At 39.5% G+C, this 18,368-nt stretch overlaps 1 protein-coding gene across 1 annotated transcript in view; it reads right to left on the minus strand.

The window, feature by feature from the left end:
• Positions 1 to 443: 443 nt before the first annotated feature.
• The window catches only part of LOC125555755 (indole-3-acetaldehyde oxidase-like), a 30,425-nt gene continuing 12,500 nt past the window's right edge, over positions 444 to 18,368 (minus strand). The window contains exon 3 of the mRNA XM_048718610.1: positions 444 to 506. The gene's annotated coding sequence lies outside the window, so the exon portion shown is untranslated. The remainder of the gene's footprint in view (positions 507 to 18,368) is intronic.

Raw genomic sequence — 18,368 nt, forward strand, 5'->3', positions numbered from 1 at the left:
GAATCGGAGGCGTCACAATGAGCACCCGGACAAGAGAACTGATAAAGAGTAACCTGCTCAACAAAGACTCCAGGAAACATCTTGGATGCTCTTTAGGAGAGTCATGCGCTTCCTCCTGATCGTCCATCACGAGTTTTACACTTTCCCAATCATATGCATTCTCTCCATCATCTTCTCCATCTCTTCTCTCTCCTTACCAGTGTTCGTTAACGAACTAGCCATGGCCGCTGATCCCCCTTGACTTCTCCCTCAATCGTCTCGTGTGTACCCAGGGTGGGCAGGGTTGCCAGGACCCCCGTGATCACCCCGAACACACTAACCAAGAGCGGCGAAGAGGGCTAGAGCCTAGGGCAGGAGATCACGGCCGGAATCTCACGATCACGCCTTGGAAGATAGAGTAGCGCCACCGGTCCACTCATAACCCTAGAAAACGTTTCGGGGATTAGATTTGCCTTTATTTATAACAGGAATTGAAGATATTCATTTTTGTAGTAAAAATATACTCCCTCCGTCCTAAATATTTGTCTTTCAAGAGATTTCAACAAGTGACTACATACGGAAAAAAATGAGTGAATCTACACTCTAAAATATGTCTATACTAGTAGTATGCCCGTGCGTTGCCACGGGCTTCTGAAATATTTTGCTGAAGGTATATAAAATAATCCATGTAAAATATCACAGAAAGAGACAATATAGCATGGACACAATTGCATAATAATTGAAGTCTACTTCACTTGTAATGTAAACTGATAACAAAAAAGCAAATTGACGATGTATACACATAAATCGATGATCCATCTAAAAATATATTACAAATTATTAAAATCTACTTGATGGCCTTTAATTTTGTTCTGATTATGTGTGTGCACATGTATTGTTGTATAAAATTCGATGAATTTTTTGTCCTTCGCAACGACGTCGCCTTGACATTCTTGTTAATGGATTCCTTTGTCCATCTCAACACCTCTCACACTCTACAAAATAATAATATAAATATACCATTTGTATTATCATGTGCAAGAAATATATATAGAAAAATAATTATTTGTATGCATCTCTTCTCATTTTGTAAAATCGACGAGTTTTCAGTCCAGTATATTATAAAGCTTTGTCAATCAACATTTTCAAAGCATCATCCAAAGATCTAAAGTGAACATATAAACACGTATACTTAATTGGTCAGTTGCTAAATGCGAGCAGGTGACCCTTTTTAGTCAGAGTGAGTGGCATCATGCTTTTTAGTAGAGTGAGTCGCATCCCAATTTAATAAATTGTAGGCTCACCTGTAAATCACTTGTTGGTATTTGCTCTATAGAAATGACTTGTTATGGTATGTGATATTTTATGTGATATTTTTCACTATATAAAAAAGCATATGACATTTCTCTCATAAAGGCGAAAAATGCAAACATCCACTCATTTTCTTTTTATCTTAAAAAAACATTTCACTCTCTTGTAATATGATACTCTTTTGATCCACTTTTGTGTATCTCCTTGAAACAAGTTTACACCATCATCCATAATGAAGGCCCTAGCAAAAGGTGTAGACAGCCTAGAAACCCAAGTGTCGCTTTTATTTGTAAACCCAAGCTTCTTGCTCTTGCACAAATAGTTATCCAAACAAAGGATCCTGGCCTACCTAGATACATTAACTGAGGCTCGTTCCCTTTGCTTAAGGCATTGTCTTACGAACGACATAAGAGTAGGTCAATTCCTATAACTTAGAAGAAACATGGATAGACATGTTAACTAATAGACTGAAATTTTTCGCTTGTGATTGAACTTAAGTAATTCACAAAAGAGGATTAAACTATGAAAAAGGGAAGGGGCAAGGCCGCAGCCAGGCAGCGGATCCTCCCCAAGCGCCAAGCGGTTGCTGGGCAGGCTTGCCGCGCCTTTCCAAGACAACGACGACGGCACGGACGACGATGGAGGTGCGGCCGGGGCGGCCACACTCAGGGAAAGAGTTAGAAAAATGAGTCCTTTGGGGTCATTAATATGTTTGCACCTTCAATACATTATGTGACGGTGTCATTAAGTGAGTACACTGACTATCCCTAGTGTATTTCTGCAGGTAGTCGGTGTGAACTAACACCAGTGCTTAAATATAAATCCAGCCCTGGCCACACCTACGAGGCCACCGGCCACCGCTCGCTACAAGTTAGTCTAAGGTTTTATATTTTTCAGTTTTTAGTAGAACGGACGAAATATCATCAAATTTATGTGAATTATTATAACTAAACTTAGTGAATTTCAGCTTGTTTGCATGAAATTTATCCATTTTGTTCAAATGCATTTTGAAATGTATGCAGACATGGTAAGATGGCCAGTGAAAACCCACAAGTATAGGGATCGCAATAGTTATCGAGGGTAAAGTATTCAACCCAAATTTATTGATTCGACACAAGGGGAGCCAAAGAATATTCTCAAGTATTAGCAGCTGAGTTATCAATTCAACCACACTTAGAAACTTAGTATCTGCGGCAAAGTGTTTAGTAGTAAAGTAATACGATAGTAGTGGTAACGGTAGCAAAAGGTAACAGTAGTAAAAGTAATGTTTTTGGTATTTTGTAGTGATGATAGCAATAGTAGCGGAAAAGTAAATAAGCGAAGAACAATATATGAAAAACTCATAGGCAATGGATCAGTGATGGAGAATTATGCCGGATGCGTTTCATCATGTAATAATCATAACCTAGGGTGACACGGAACTAGATCCAGTTAATCAATGTAATGTAGGCATGTATTCCGAATATAGTCATACGTACTTATGGAAAAGAACTTGCATGACATCTTTTGTCCTACCCTCCCGTTGCAGCGGGGTCCTTACGGAAACTAAGGGATATTAAGGCCTCCTTTTAATAGAGTACCGGAACAAAGCATTAACACATAGTGAATACATGAACTCCTCAAACTACGGTCATCACCGGTAAGTATCCCGATTATTGTCACTTCGGGGTTAACGGATCATAACACATAATAGATGACTATAGACTTGCAAGATAGGATCAAGAACTCTCATATATTGATGAAAACATAATAGGTTCAGATCTGAAATTATGGCACTCGGGCCCTAGTGACAAGCATTAAGCATAGCAAAATCAATCTCAGAACATAATGGATACTAGGGATCAAACCCTAACAAAACTAACTCGATTACATGATAGATTCCATCCAACCCATCACCGTCCAGCAAGCCTACGATGGAATTACTCACACACGGCGGTGAGCATCATGAAATTGGTGATGGAGGATGGTTGATGATGACGATGGCAACGGATTCCCCTCTCTGGAGCCCCGAACGGACTCCATATCAGCCCTCCCGAGAGGATTTAGGGCTTGGCAGCGGCTTCGTATCGTAAAACTTGATGAATTCTTCTCTCTGATTTTTTCCTCCCCAAACAGAATATATAGAGTTGGAGTTGGAGTCGGAGAAGCTCCAGGGGGCCCACGAGGTAGGGGGCGCGCCCTAGGGGGGCAGGCGTGCCCCCCACCCTCGTGGACAGGTGGTGGGCCCCCTGGCCTTCATCTTTTGCGGGTATTTGTTATATTTTCCAAAAAGTTGCTCCGTGAAGTTTCAGTTCATTCCGAGAACTTTTGTTTCTGCACATAAATAACACCATGGTAATTCTGCTGAAAATAGCGTCAGTCTGGGTTAATTCCATTCAAATTATGCAAGTTAGAGTCCAAAACAAGGGCAAAAGTGTTTGGAAAAGTAGATACGACAGAGACGTATCAACTCCCCCAACCTTAAACCCTTGCTTGTCCTCAAGCAATTCAGTTGATAAACTGAAAGTGATAAAGAAAAACTTTTACAAACTCTATTTGCTCTTGTTGTTGTAAATATGTAAAGCCAGCATTCAAGTTTTCAGCAAATATTATAACTAACCACATTCACAATAACGCTTAGGTCTCAAGTTTACTCATATCAATAGCATAATCAACTAGCGAGCAATAATAATAAATCTCGGATGACAACACTTTCTCAAAAACAATCATAATATGATATAACAAGATGGTATCTCGCTAGCCCTTTCTGAGACCGCAAAACATAAATGCAGAGCACCTTTAAAGATTAAGGACTGACTAGACATTGTAATTCATGGTAAAAGAGATCCAGTCAAGTCATACCCAATGTAAACTAACAATAATGAATGCAAATGACAGCAGCGCTCTCCAACTAGTGCTTTTTAATAAGAGGATGATGACTCAACATGAAAGTAAATAGATAGGCCCTTCGCAGAGGGAAGCAGGGATTTGTAGAGGTGCCAGAGCTCAGTTTCGAAATAGAGATGAATAATATTTTAAGCGGTATACTTTCATTGTCAACATAACAACCAAGAGATGGCGATATCTTCCATGCTACACACATTATAGGCAGTTCCCAAACAGAATGGTAAAGTTTATACTCCCCCTTCCACCAACAAGCATCAATCGATGGCTTGCACGAAACAACGAGTGCCTCTGACTAACAAGAGTCCCAAGGGGAGTTTTCTTTGCAATTATTTTGATTTAGTTTGCATAAAGCATGGGACTGGGCATCCCGGTGACCAGCCACTTTCTCATGAGTGAGGAGCGGAGTCCACTCCTCTTGAGAATAACCCGCCTAACATGGAAGATACAGACAGCCCTAGTTGATACATGAGCTATTCGAGCATACAAAACAAGATATTTATTTGAAGGTTTAGAGTTTGGCACATACAAATTTACTTGGAACGGCAGGTAGATACCGTATATAGGTAGGTATGGCGGACTCGTATGGAATAACTTTGGGGTTTAAGGGATTGGATGCACAAGCAGTATTCCCGCTTAGTACAGGTGAAGGCTAGCAAAAGACTGGAAAGCGACCAGCTAGAGAGCGACAACAGTCATGAACATGCATTACAATTAATCAACACCAAATGCAAACATGAGTAGGATATAATCCACCATGAACATAAATATCGTGAAGGCTATGTTGATTTTGTTTCAACTACATGAGTGAACATGCGCCAAGTCAAGTCACTTAAATCATTCAGAGGAGGATACCACCCTATCATACCACATCACAACCATTTTAATAGCATGTTGGCATGCAAGGTAAACCATTATAAGCTCCTGGCTAATCAAGCATGGCACAAGAACTATGATCTCTAGTTGTCATTGCAAACATGTTTATTCATAATAGGTCGAATCAAGAACGATGAACTAATCATATTTACAAAAACAAAAGAGGTTGATTTCACACCAGGTTTTCTCATCTCAGTCAGTCCGTCATATATCATCATAATTGCCTTTCACTTGCATGACCGAACGATGTGAATAATAATAATAATAATAGTGCACGTGCATTGGACTAAGCTGGAATCTGCAAGCATTCAATAAATAGGAGAAGACAAGGCAATATGGGCTCTTTTGTCAGATCAACAATAATGCATATAAGAGACATTTCAACAATTTAATTATGGTCTTCTCATATCGACCCCCAAAGAAAAGAAAAGAAATAAAACTATTTACATGGGAGAGCTCCCAACAAGTAGAAGAAGAACAGAAAATCATTTTGGGTTTTCTTTTTAATTACTACTACAAGCATTTGAAAGTAAACTGATTAAAAGCTACAACTAATTTTTTTGGTTTTTCTTAAGGTTTATTAAACACACAAAAAGAAAGCATAAAAGGAAATAAAGTAGCATGGATGATACAATGAAAAAGTATGAGCACCGACATCTAGCAATGAGTGTGTGAACATAAATATAATGTCGGTGAGAAGTACGTACTCCCCCAAGCTTAGGATTTTGGCCTAAATTGGTCTATGGCCATTGCTGGCCTGGCTGATATCCATAGTAAAAGTTGGGGTCGTACTGAGATGCAGCGGCTATCGCCTCCTGAGCTGCAGCGTGGCGATGAGCGGCCTCCGCTCTCCTCTCATACTCATGTGCCTCCTCTCTGGTAATAACATATCTTCCTTTTGCCTGATGATCAAAGAAGGCAGGAGCAGGGAGAGTAATATGGCCAGCACGGCATCTGTCAAAGATTAGTCGATATTAGAGAGGTGATTCATTCCTCTCGATAAACTGGTGGTGAACCATAGCATTAAAGTCTAGGTAAGCAGGGGGTAATTCAATATCATCTTCGCGTATGGCTATACCAAGAAAATTAGCTATGCGGGTTGCATAAATTCCTCCAAAGAAATCTCCATTAAATCTATTAAGATGCAACCTACGTGCAACAATGGCTCCCAAATTATAAGATTTATCTCCTAACACAGCACTCCTAAGAATACTGAGGTCAGGGACACACATGTGACATGCCTCATCTTTACCATTGATGCATCTACCTATGAAGAGAGCAAAATAATGTATAGCAGGAAAGTGAATGCTCCCTATGGTAGCTTGCATTATATCTCTAGATTCCCCCACAGTTATACTAGCAAGAAAATCTCTAAATTCAGATTTGCGAGGATCCCTGATACTACCCCATTGTGGAAGTTTGCAAGCGGTGGTAAAATCCTCTAAGTCCATAGTGTATGAATTTCCATAAAGATCAAACAGGACAGTTGGAGAATTACGTGAAGATGAAAATTCAAACCTCCTCACAAAGGAACTAGTGAGATAATGATACTGGCTGCACTTCTCTTCCTCGAAGCTCACAAGATCAGCGTTACACAAATATGCGTTAAATTCTTCCTTAATTCCCGCTCGATCCATAAAGTTTTTCGAAGGCCATTCACAAGGACGCACTGGAGCGTTTCTTGGTGACTCATCATCAGCATCACGCATTGCAAGCCTGGGCTCTTGTTTCATTGAAGAGCCACCTTGGTACATTTTCCTAAACATATTTCTTCCTCTGAAAAATTTCTGAAATTTTTAGTAACTTTAAAATAAAAGTGAACAAAGCTCAATAATATTGATAGCAACTACTCCTACAAGTGCCTAGAGCCTATATCATGCATCAAAACTACTTTTGACCATATAAATTTGACATGCAAGCTCAAGAACAGGGTCACCTAAGCAGCACAAATTTGCAATGAATAAATCACTAGAACAAAAACTAATTGGACCAATGGAGGAGTCACATACCAAGGAACAATCTCCCCGAGCAGTTTTGTGAGAGGTGCTTTGAGCAAGGAGATCGAAAATGGCAGCAAAACGAGCTTGGACTCGGGTTTGAGCTGGTTATTCATGTTTGTGGGAGGAAGAAGGAGGGTGTGGGGGAAAGGATAAGTGGAGGAGGGCCACCGTGGGCCCACGAGGCAGGGGCGCGCCCTCCACCCTCGAGGCCAGGTGGATGGCCCCCCTGCTATGTTCTCAGTGCCAAATATTCTCAAATATTCTAGAAAAATCATATTTAAATTTCAGGGCATTTGGAGAACTTTTATTTTCGAGGTATTTTTATATTGCACAGATAATCAGATAACAGACAAAAAAATACTATTTTTATTTTATTTAATATAAATAACAGAAAGTAAAAGTGGGGTACAGAAGGTTGTGCCTTCTAGTTTCATCCATCTCATGATCATCAAAAAGAATCAACTAACAAGGTTGATCAAGTCTTGTTAACGAACTCATTCCGAATAACATGGAACCGGAGAAATTTTGAATAACACTATGTTACCTCAACGAGGATATGCACCTCCCCAATAATAAGAATATCATATTTCTTCTTGACAGTATGAAGAGGAAATTCAAAACCTCCAAATATAATCAATGGGATTTTTCCAATAGAGTTGATACTATGAACTTGAGGTTGTTTCCTCGGAAAGTGTACCGTGTGCTTATTACCATTAACATGAAAAGTGACATTGCCTTTAGTGCAATCAATAACAGCCCATGCAGTATTTGAAAAGGGTCTTCCAAGAATAATAGACATACTATCGTCCTCGGGAATATCAATAATAACAAAGTCCATTAAAATAGTAACATTTGCAACTACAACATGCACATCCTCACAAATACCGACAGGTATAGCAGTTGATTTATCAGCCATTTGCAAAGATATTTCAGTAGGTGTCAACTTATTCAAATCAAGTCTATGATATAAAGAGAGAGGCATAACACTAACACCGGCTCTAAGATCACATAAAGCAGTTTTAACATAGTTTCTTTTAATGCAGCATGGTATAGTAGGTACACCGAGATCTCCAAGTTTTTAGGTATTCCACCCTTAAAAGTATAATTAGCAAGCATGGTGGAAATTTCAGCTTCCGGTATCTTTCTTTTATTAGTAACAATTTCTTTCATGTACTTAGCATAAGGATTCATTTTAAGCATATCAGTTAATCACATACGCAAAAAGATAGGTCTAATCATTTCAGCAAAGCGCTCAAAATCCTCATCATCTTTTTTCTTGAATGGTTTGGGAGGAAAATGCATGGGTTTCTGAACCCAAGTCTCTCTTTCTTTACCGTGTTTCCTAGCAATAAAGTCTTTCTTATCATAACGTTGATTCTTTGATTGTGGGTTATCAAGATCAACAGCAGGTTCAATTTCTATATCATTATCATTACTAGGTTGAGCATCATCATGAACATTATCATTAACATTATCACTAGTTTCAGGTTCATTACCAGATTGTGTTTCAGCATCAGAGACAGAAATATCATTTGGATTCTTAGGTGTTTCAATAACAGGTTCACTAGAAGCATGCAAAGTCCTATCATTTTTCTTTTTCTTCCTTTTAGAAGGACTAGGTGCATCTATATTATTTCTCTGAGAATCTTGCTCAATTCTCTTAGGATGGCCTTCAGGATACAAAGGTTCCTGAGTCATTCTACCACCTCTAGTCATAACTCTAACAGCATTATCATTATTCTTACTATTCAATTCATTGAGCAAATCATTTTGAGCTTTAAGTACTTGTTCTACTTGAGTGGTAACCATAGAAGCATGTTTACTAATAAGTTTAAGTTCACCTTTGACATTAGCCATATAATCACCCAAGTGTTCAAGCATATTTGAATTGTATTTCAATTGTCTACCAAAATAAGCATTGAAGTCTTTTTGCTTAGCCATAAATTTATCAAACTCATCTAAGCATGGGCTAGCAAACTTAGTAAATGAGATTTCAGCTTTATCATATCTATAAAGAGAATTTACCTTTACTACCTGTGTCGGGTTATCAAGACCATGAGTTTTTTCAATAGGTAATGGATTAAGATCATATGTTTCTTCAACAGGCGGTACATTAAGACCGTGTAATTCTTCAATAGGAGGTAAATTCTGGATGTGGAGTTTCTACACCTGAGCTCATATGCTCCTGTCGTGAACAGTAAAATAAATAAAATAGAAAACATTTCAAAAAATTCTGAAAAAAATTGTGGCATACTTTAAGAAATGTTTGTTGTGCATGCAAAATTTCATCACAAAATGACATTGGTGGAAGGCATGGTAAAAAGCCAAAATCGATACTCTATAAATGTTACTTTCAAACGCATTTTGGAGCTTTTATTTTGTTTTTTTTGCCACGACTTCCACGAATATGATTTCATGATGAAATTTTGCATGCACAACAAACATTTCTTAAAGTATGCCATAAAAAAATTTCAGAATTTTTTGAAATGTTATTATATTTTATTTAGTTTACTGTCCACACCAGGAGCATATGAGCTCAGATGTAGAAAGGTATTTTCGGTAAATTCTTAACATCTTCAGCTTTAATACCTTTTTCTTTCATAGATTTCTTTGCCTCTTGCATATCTTCAGGACTGAGAAATAGAATACCCCTCTTCTTCGGAGTTGGGTTAGGAATAGGCTCAGGAATTGGCTCCAGAGGTGTCCAATTATTTTCATTTGTCAACATATTATTCAATAGAATTTCAGCTTCAGCCGGCGTTCTTTCCCTGAAAACAGAACCAGCACAACTATCCAGGTAATCTCTGGAGGCATCGGTTAGTCCATTATAAAAGATATCAAGTATTTCATTTTTCTTAAGAGGATGATCAGGCAAAGCATTAAGTAATTGGAGAAGCCTCCCCCAAGCTTGTGGGAGGCTCTCTTCTTCAATTTGCGCAAAATTGTATATATCCCTTAAAGCAGCTTGTTTCTTATGCGCAGGGAAATATTTAGCAGAGAAGTAATAAATCATATCCTGGGGACTACGCACACAACCAAGATCAAGAGAATTAAACCATATCTTAGCATCACCCTTTAATGAGAACGGAAATATTTTAAGGATATAAAAGTAACGAGTTTCTCTCCTCATTAGTGAACAGGGTAGCTATATCATTTAATTTAGTAAGATGTGCCACAACAATTTCAGATTCATAGCCATGAAAAAGATCATATTCAACCAAAGTAATTATATCAGGATCAACAGAGAATTCATAATCCTTATCAGTAACACAGATAGGTGAAGTAGCAAAAGCAGGGTCAAGTTTCATTCTAGCATTTAGAGATTGCTGATTTCATTTACCTAATAACCTCTTGAGTTCGTATCTATCTTTGCAAGCTAAAATAGCTAAAGAAGCTTCTTTATCAAAAACATAACCCTCGGGAATAATAGGAAAGTCTTCATCACTAATTTCATGAGTATTATTAGATTCAATATTTTCAATCTCTCTAGCCCTAGCAAGTTGTTCGTCAAGAAATTCACCAAGTGGCACAGTAGTATCAAGCATAGAAGTAGTTTCATCCTAAGTATCATGCATAGAAAAAGTAGCATCATCAATAACATGCGACATGTCAGAACGAATAGCGGAAGCAGGTTTAGGTGTCGCAAGCTTACTCAAAACAGAAGGTGAATCAAGTGCAGAGCTAGATGGCAGTTCCTTACCTCCCCTCGTAGTTGAGGGATAAATCTTGGTTCTTGGATCTTTCAAGTTCTTCATAATGATAAGAAGATATAAATCCCAAGTGACTCAGAGAATAGAGCTATGCTCCCCGACAACGGCGCCAGAAAATAGTCTTGATAACCCACAAGTATAGGGGATCGCAACAGTTTTCGAGGGTAAAGTATTCAACCCAAATTTATTGATTCGACACAAGGGGAGCCAAAGAATATTCTCAAGTATTAGCAGCTGAGTTGTCAATTCAACCACACCTGGAAACTTAGTATCTGCAGCAAAGTGTTTAGTAACAAAGTAATATGATAGTAGTGGTAACGGTAGCAAAAGGTAACAGTAGTAAAAGTAATGTTTTTGGTATTTTGTAGTGATGGTAGCAATAGCAGCGGAAAAGTAAATAAGCGAAGAACAATATATGGAAAGGTCGTAGGCAATGGATCAGTGATGGAGAATTATGCCAGACGTGGTTCATCATGTAACAATCATAACCTAGGGTGACACAAAACTAGCTCCAGTTCATCAATGTAATGTAGGCATGTATTCCGAATATAGTCATACGTGCTTATGGAAAAGAACTTGCATGAAATCTTTTGTCCTACCCTCCCGTGGCAGCGAGGTCCTTACGGAAACTAAGGGATATTAATGCCTCCTTTTAATAGAGTACCGGAATAAAGCATTAAGAATACATGAACTCCTCAAACTATGGTCATCACCGGTAAGTATCCCGATTATTGTCACTTCAGGGTTAACGGATCATAACACATAATAGATGACTATAGACTTGCAAGATAGGATCAAGAACTCTCATATATTGATGAAAACATAATAGGTTCAGATCTGAAATTATGGCACTCGGACCCTAGTGACAAGCATTAAGCATAGCAAAATCAATCTCAGAACATAGTGGATACTAGGGATCAAACCCTAACAAAACTAACTCGATTACATGATAGATCCCATCCAACCCATCACCGTCCAGCAAGCCTACGATGGAATTACTCACGCACGGCGTTGAGCATCATGAAATTGGTGATGGAGGATGGTTGATGATGACGATGACGACGGATTCCCCTCTCCGGAGCCCCGAACGGACTCCAGATCAGCCCTCCCGAGAGGATTTAGGGATTGGCGGTGGCTCCGTATCATAAAACGCGATGAATTCTTCTCTCTGATTTTTTCCTCCCCGAAACACAATATATAGAGTTGGAGTTGGAGTCGGAGGAGCTCCAGGGGGCCACGAGGTAGGGGGGCGTGCCCCCCACCCTCGTGGACAGGTGGTGGGCCCCCTGGCCTTCATCTTTTACAGGTATTTTTTATATTTTCCAAAAAGTTGCTCCGTGAAGTTTCAGGTCATTCCGAGAATTTCTGTTTCTGCACATAAATAACACCATGGTAATTCTGCTGAAAACAGCGTCAGTCCGAGTTAGTTCCATTCAAATTATGCAAGTTAGAGTCCAAAACAAGGGCAAAAGTGTTTAGAAAAGTAGATACGACGGAGACGTATCAGCCAGCTCCCGTATCACTGTCCCCTGTTCCCAAATATAAGTCTTTTTAGAGATTTCAACAAGGGACTACATATGGAGCAAAATGAGTGAATCTACACTCTAAAACATGTCTATATACATCCGTATGTTATAGTCCATTTGAAACCTCTAAAAAGATTTATATTTAGGAACAGAGGGAATACACGGCTAAATCGTCGGTTACAACATGGGCTACAACCTCAAAGTAGTCTGAGAACCATTCAACATGATCACCATTGTCTAATCCTGCACCCAAAGCTGCGAGCACATTAGATGGCTGGTTACATCCCCTTGGAGCATGAATCACTCTAGCCTCAATCAATGAATAAAGTACGCTTATAGTAATGGGTACTTGATTTCACATAAGAAAATACCCAGCGGCACTTGACCATACGCTTCAAAGCTTACAGCCTGCTTGAGTATCAGACAGTCTGTTTCAAAAATTGCTTGGCCCACACTTAAATAGTGAGCAACTTATCCTTCTCCGCAACCTCAGAATTTTTCTCATGACGTCATGTGCTGAATTACACTCTCATCCGGATTTCCTCCAGCAGCAAGGCATACCATTGCTCCTTCACTTCTTTGCAGTTTAGAAAGAGATGGGCCCCATCTTCGAACAATATGCAACAGACAGCACATCAAACGATTTGCCAACCTAATTTCAAATTAGAACATAGCGAATTATTCAAGCTACAAAAATAGTGCATATGATTCCCTAGCAAATTCGTTCACTACTCTATATTACAAAATGAAGAATTCCTAGATGAAAAATGGTTTAACAGAAAAAGATAAGCACTTGAACAACATGCACTCATTACGTGGTTGTCAGGCATCAATACACTATCAAACGGGTAGGACTGTGAATTACCAAACATACCGGGGAAGCTACAATTCAGGAACTAAACCGACCAGTCGGACATGAGCGGGAAGAAATCTAAACAACTTACTGGAGAAATCTAAACGATGGGCACAACACTCTCACTCATCCATCCCACGCCCCTCACTCTTTCTCTTTCCCCTTCATCTCGCCGCGGCAGGCCGGCAACGACGGGCAAGGGCGGTGGCTCTCTTTCCAGCAAGAGGCAGCGCCTCCGGCTCCCGCTGGCCCTACATTGTTGTACCACTCCTCCATCCCGCCCCCAGCCGCGCTGGTGGCACACACACATGTCTGATTTTGGTCGTGGCCACGCCCGGCGACTCGCACGCACCTTGCAGCACGAGGTGGGCTCCTCCGTCCCATGCGCTCAGGGATCTAGCTCGGTGTCCTGGATACCTTCCCCACACCGTGCGCACCTGGATGCACGTAACTGGATGAGGAGGGGATCCTGTGGTGCACCCCAACGTCGACGGCTCCTCTTCGCCACCGAGCTCCTCAACCCGCAGGCCACCCTCCACTGGTCAGCTGCTCCCCACCCCCCCTTCGAATCTGAAACTTTCCTATATTGCGGTCAATATCTATACAATATGGCCAATCTCTTTAATCTCAAGACAAACTGCAGTCCAAGTCACTTGAATGCAATTTTCAGTCAAGTGTTCATTAGTAATACTCCCTTTTTATTGCTATACGATGTCGGATGCCTCATGCTTTTACCATACAAAAGAACAAATGCCTTAGAAAAGAAACACAGTACCTTAGTATTTTTGTTCTTCTCTAGCGAGTAGGAATCCTGTCATCTTCCTCCTGCATTTGTTGAAACACCTCCATTGAATAGGCTAAATTTATCCTACCTGTTAAGTGTCATGCATTGTGAGGAACCTCCAACAACAGCTAGGCTTCATCAGAATCCTTCCCTGAAGGGGTAGCAAGGATGATCCTTCGTTTTGGGGTTACATGAAGTTGTCAAAGTGATGCTGGTTCTCCTCTAGTGGGATTGCTAGATTGTGGCAGAAATGAGATTTTTCTCAAATGAGAATATGCTAGCTTTTCTAGGTCCCCTCATGGTTCCTCTCGAATCTGCATCTTCAGGAACATAAGAAAATCAAAAGCCACTTCCATCTTACTTGAAATAAGCCAAAGAAAGAAGCTGCAAAAAATATGGAAGTCAAGTACATGAGACATTTTCCAATGTGTAAAATCTAGAAAATATATGTGCAGTGCTGAACCGAAGAAACTGATGGTAGCTAACTTCTGAAGCTTTCATCAGGTCTTTTGAGAGATTTCATGGGCGGATCTGGTAAGTCTTTTCAAACCGCCAACATTTTCTTTCACCTATTTCCTTTCTGTAATTGTCCTAATGGGATGAGATGGGTTATCGATTTGGACTGAAAATATGCGGGGGTGAGGAGAGGAAGCGAACCAACCTGGGAGGTGAGGAAACCAACGAGCGAACTAATAAACTATAGTTATGGCTAATTAATTAGTACTCCATATATCCAATAAAATAGTTGGCAAATTAACAGATGGAATAAAATAGTTGGCAAAACTATGTGAACTATTTTCCTGCTTGGTATCCAAACAAAGAACTTATATTTCGCCAGTGTATTGGCCTATCATTCAGTCTTAGGACTCTGCGATATAGTAACTGCTCATCATTTTATTATTGTTCGATAGATTATTTTCAGTTCAGTAGCTGTCATACTCAAATTCCATATTCCATGACAAACCATTAAATTTGAAGAAACACGACGAAGTCTAATTGACACCAATTCTATTAGTATGAAAAAACACAAGTAAATGGGAGTAAACTCTTAAATACGATTTCAGATTTTAGCATACCAAGTAATGTAAAATATACCTATTTATATGTGCTACTATAAAGGGAATAATGACAGTTGAGATGGACAAGTTAGTCATTAGAACAAAAGAAAGGAAGAACAAAGTAGGTGTATTACATGCAGAGGTTGGGCAGATACTGAAATATGACTTTTTCACCGGTTCAACAGTTCCATCTAGGTACCACAACAGATTGCATCATACCTTTCACCCCCTTATCTCCTATATTTATTGAAAATCAAAGCACTATGTCAATTCGCTATTGATGCCAAAAGGGCATTCCATGATGGACTATGCTAACGACGGATTCGAACCTAAGTCTATGCAATACCTATTGAGCCTAATAACCAACTAAACCACCTTTTGTTGTTGTCTATTATAGATAAACAATGTTATTTGAACCTTTCTTATTTCTGCCATATCAGAAAAAAAAAGTTTGGCTTGGTAACTTTGGCATGACCAGCCTGATAACTATGGGTATGAGCAACATGATAACTATACCATGATAAGGCTGATAACTACAGTACGAGAAGGTTAAGGCATGAGGAAGTATGGTAATTTAACACATAAATTACCAATGAAAATGTTTAAAAACTTTTTTCCCTTGGATGAAAGATACCATGGTGTTTAAAATGTAAGATATTAGTTATCAAATCTGTGATGTATACATTATCATGCTTTTTACATAGATATTACCGGGTGTATATTTTTCAACAAAAAAATTTCAGGTCAAAAAATTATAATGGCGTTTGTATGTGAGTTATCAGCTTAGTATGTGTCTATTAACAAGCTATTTACATATAAATTACCGGGGTTGCCCCCCCCCCCACCCCTCACCACAGTCACCACATTTACCAGGGTCGGGTACATAAATTATCAAGTCTGTGATGTGTGATTTATCATGTTATTTGCATAAGAGTTATCGTGTTATGATTCAACAACTCCTCCCATCCTACCCCGCCGATAAAGTTATCAGGATTGGGTACATAATTTATCATTTCTACGATGTGTGACTTATCATGTTATTTGCATAGAAGTTATCGTGGTATGTTTCAATGACTCCCCCCAACCCCAACCCCACCGACAAAGTTACCAGGACAGGGTACGTAATTTAATGTCTATGATGTGTGAGTTATCATATTATTTGCATAGAAGTTATCGTGGTATGTTTGTTTCAATGACTTCCCCACTCCGGCCCCTCCGACAAAGTTATCAGGACTGGTACATAATTTATCATGTTTACGATGTGTGAGTTATCATGTTATTTGCATAGAAGTTACCGTCGTACGTTTCAACGACACCCCCACCCCGACCCCTCCGACAAAGTTATCAGGTCTACCATGTATGAGTTATCATGTTATTTGCACATAAGTTACCGTGACATGTTTTAGCGACTTGCCCCACCCCATCCTCGCCGACCAAGTTATCAGGTCCTCCATGTTTGAGTTATCATGTTATTTGCACAGAAGTGACCATGGCATGTTTCAGCGACTTGCCCCACCCCCACCCTCACCGACCAAGTTATCAAGACCGGGGTACATAAGTTATCAGGTCCGCCATGTTTGAGTTATCATGTTATTTGCACAGAAATTACCGTGGTATGTTTCAACAACTACCCCACCCCCACCCTCGCCGACAAAGTTTTTAGGACCGGGGTATATAAGTTATCAGGTCTATGAATTTTGAGTTACCATGTTATTTACACGAAAGTTAATGGAGGATATTTCATCACCCCCCCCCCCCCCCCCGGGTCGGTAAAGTTAGCAGGAACGGGGTACCTAAGCGCGGAAAAAATCAAACAGTAAATTAACTCGTTTTTATGCATACGTAGTAGCGGAGACATGTTAAATAGCCCATTTACTTTCTTTTGTTCAAGAAAGAGATCGTAGGTCAGGTGGTAGGCTAGTTGAGTTGGCTCACTAGTGGTGCAATGATCAAATCCTCTCTTGTTCACATCAATTTTTGCGTGAAAAAATCTCGAACGAAAAAAGATCTGGAGAGGGAAAAATGGATTGGGAAGAGAGCAAGAAAATCAGATCTGGCGAACAAAAGGATCTGGAGAGGAAAAAAATGATAAGATCTGCACTATAGATGGAGGGCTGCACTATAGCAGTGGCCTACTCGCGGTAATCAAGTATCTACAAAATTAGCCCACCTCCTATTTTTTTGAAAAAATGAGCCAACAACCAAGGATGACAGAAGCGTGCGTGCCTGTCGCTAACCACCAGTCGGCGGGTACTTAGCTTTCTCGTTCCATGATATCCACTTTGTAGAACACTTACAAGGTATAACTCATATCACTACCCAGGAGAAACCATTCGACAACCTTTTCATCCCCGTTGATGATCCCTGATGTAAGATACTGGAAAAATCTAATTCATAATCCCGAATGCATATATGGAGCACCACACAAGAACTTGTTATTACCAAATATATCACTTCCAAAGAAGTGAAAACAAATAGTACACAACTATGAGCTCAATAAAAACAAGACCGAGAATACGCAAGAGATTTTCACACTGCTTCTTCCTGTGCTTCAGCCTAACAAAATGCATGAGCCATGCCCATGTTTCAACAAATACATAAGCAATTTTTGCCACTGAAGTCATTATTTCAGTAAGTACAAAACAACTAAAGAGAAAACTAAAATGCATGTAAAAAAATCAAACTTGATGAATGAAAAAAAACACGGAGGATGCATGAAGGAGTGCTTACCTCGACCAATGATGATGTTTCATGGAGCAGGTGTGTTGCGTGGAACTAGCCAAACATGAGTGTTTGAATTGTGTACACCTTCATCTTTGTATCTAAGGATGACAGGATGAATCATCAGTAAGCTCTTACCAGTCCATAATAAACTTTGTCTCATAATGTAGTGAGTATTCCTTGTATATGAGCAAATAAATTCTGCATAGAATACCATGCATATACATGCCTAGAATGGTAGTTATAGTGCCTACAAAATGTGGCGGCACAGTTAAAGTTCTTAATCCTCAATGCCAGTCGAGATACTGACATTACAATATATTTAAGATTCCTCGCCAAAAGAATTTACGACCACAAATCAGTAGTGCTTAACCCAAAAAGAAATTTTCAGTTTTTGCCAGAGATCCAAGTTTGCAGAACGGTAGGACCGGTGGCCGAATTGTGCTGATAGACGTTGTTGGCAATGTCGTTGATGTCAGAAGCATGCCGCACCTCTGATTGAATGCCTGACAACACCAATGAGTACTGATTGCCATTGAAGAGACCAGCGATGTTCTATAAACACCCACGCATTAAGAAAAGTTCTTTCATGCGTAAGAAAATAAATAGCTAACTGAAAATTAAAGAGAGGATTAGCTATAAAGGTTCAAAAATAGAAATTGCAAAC

This window comes from Triticum urartu, chromosome 5, assembly GCF_003073215.2.
Source record: "Triticum urartu cultivar G1812 chromosome 5, Tu2.1, whole genome shotgun sequence".
In the NCBI taxonomy this organism is placed as follows: domain Eukaryota; kingdom Viridiplantae; phylum Streptophyta; class Magnoliopsida; order Poales; family Poaceae; genus Triticum; species Triticum urartu.